The sequence below is a fragment of the Olea europaea genome, chromosome 2, assembly GCF_002742605.1.
Source record: "Olea europaea var. sylvestris chromosome 2, O_europaea_v1, whole genome shotgun sequence".
NCBI classification, from domain to species: domain Eukaryota; kingdom Viridiplantae; phylum Streptophyta; class Magnoliopsida; order Lamiales; family Oleaceae; genus Olea; species Olea europaea.
Window position 1 is genome coordinate 765,648 of NC_036238.1, and position 2,635 is coordinate 768,282.

The window sequence follows — 2,635 nt, forward strand, 5'->3', positions numbered from 1 at the left end:
TTAACACGAACAAATAACTATGAAATACGAACATTTCTACCGGAGAAACTAATTTGTATCCGATGCTCTTAGAACAAGTGTGTGACAAGTTATGTACCTGGTATTTATTTATTTGAATATGTTTAAATTTTTTACAGTTGAAAGAAACTTTAAAAGTACGAGTCAAGTAAGTGTGATATGCTATGTGTCATGTAGTATATTAGAGAGGGGGTTGTTCAACAAGCAGTGCTCTATTGGAGAAGTAAAAGGCGTAAAAGTAAAAATGTAATAAATAAATGTCTAATACTAAAAAAAATTTAAATCCACGTGTTTATGTCGTTCCTCGTCCAAAAGCTCACGTAACGATGTACTCGTATAGTACACTCACATGTTCGTGCATGTGTCTCTGTCCTTCCTAGAGAAATGGTAATGGGACAATGAATGATGCTTTTTTGTACTTCAAAGAGGGGAGTGGTTTTAGCGAATAGCACATGGAGATGCTGTAATAGGAAAATATAACATAAAACATGGAGACAAAAATTGAAAGGACCACAACACAAATTAAGCAAATAGGATTCACGGGTCAGTAATAGATGAACCACAAACAGCCAGCCCGTTTTACAGATGCCGACAATGATCTGACATCAAATAAATTAATCTCCCATTCAGTTGTAGAATAACTATTAAAAAACAAAAAAAAAAGATTGAGTCCCAATCTTGAGGATCTCACCGTTCCATCTTTAGAGCTTTGTCTTTCCATTCTCAAAAGCTGCAAAACCCTCCCAATCGAGCCTTCACCTTACCCCTACTCCCACCCCCATCCCCGCCCACCATATATTATATGGTTTAGTATGTCACTTTATCTATATAACATGCATTTTCTAGAGGCCCGAAAAAGAGAATTAGAAGTGCGGGTTTACCATTTTTCTTTTTTTGGCCATGTCTTCACCATTTTTCGGTTCTTGGCTCCTTCAAGATTTTCTCTACAAATTTTCTTGATTATTTTCCTGTTTTTATACACATTTGGTACTGATGAAGTATTCGTAAATGCTGATACTCCAGCAGTGAAACTTGGGAATATGTCCCAGCTGGTGGAAGATGCTGCTTATTTTCCCATATGCTATATTCACATTCGAAGTCATCAAGAATGGATTTGACGGCAAGAGCTATCTTCTCATTCAGGTATTTATCGTTTAATTCATTGTTCTTTTCCAATGTGTGTTTATTCTCTGTATCTGTGTTTCTTCACTCTGTATCTGTGTCTCTTCACCTCTGGAGAATATTGTTTGGTATTTTTGAAGTGCAATTTGAGTCTCTTTATTCTTGATTTATCTATGTCGAGCAAGGAAATCTTGAAATTGACTATATATTTTCATTTACAACCATCTAAATAATAACACTTTATATTCTTTCCTTGATCGACGTAATGAGCGGGAGGAACAATACTTTCAACAAGGTTGGCGAAAATATGGGATGCACATAAATATCATTGTTTGAACTTGGAAAATTAACCAAAATATACATCCCATATCCAAATATCATAATCAACTAAAGCCTTGAGGATAGTAAATTTGGGATCCACTATGACTTGCATATTATCGTATCCAAGCCGTTGGACAATTTTTCTATTTCTAGTGCATACACATACAATCTAGACCATCCAACATTTTTAGGAAAGCAAGTTTTTTTTATTTTTATTTTTTTTTATTACCAATATAGAATAGTCTCGCAACATTGTTATAGTTAGGTGATTTTGGTTATTTCTCTGTAAATAGCTCAGCAATGGCATGAAAAATCTCTTCAAACATTCAATTGTTGCGAATTTTCCTGCCAACCAAGTCTACAAAGCACATCATTTTTCTTTGTAAAGTAGTTTTGATGGCCTTCCATGGCCCTATCTATACGTAAGAATAAACTTCAAGAGCCCCCCGAGGCACAGTTCAACTGGTGGATCAATCAACATTGGCTTGCTTCCAGCGGCAGGGTGGAGAGTTCAATTCCTGATAGGAATCTGCGGTCAAAAATTTGGTATGGAGCAATCACTGTGGAGGAGGGTTTCTTGTACGCAGAAGTGTACAGTCAATGGGAGGAACCCGTGATCCAGTTGAGGCATAACCCGCGATTTATCCCCTCCAAGGTTCTAGGGGCATGAGTCTTGGAGGTCCAGGATTTAGTTTGGTGTAAGCTGGGATACCTGGATATAAAAAAAAAAAAAAAAAAAAAAAGAATAAACTTCAAGACATTATTGTCGACGAAACATCATTTTATTATAATGTAGGCTCTCGGCAAAATAATCTTTGAATAGACTTATATCTATAATTTTATGGTTATAGTTTATCACTATATGATAAAAAATTGGGCCCCCATTGGCCACATAGGGGGGTGTGTTCAATTGAGATTTTTGAAAATTTTGATGGATGACTTTCTATGAATTTTTCATAGATTTGTATAGAATTACTGAAAGTCTTTCGTACACTCTATAGATTTTCATTTGAAAACTTTTATAAACTTTTGTAGAATTCAAAAGATTTTTTAAAGACTTTTATGTAAAGTAGAATTCTCATGGATCTAGTATAATAATATGAGACTCTCACGTACCAGGTGATAGTTTAAACAATTTCCCTTCCCCTTTCCCTCCTCATATAATAAAAAATTA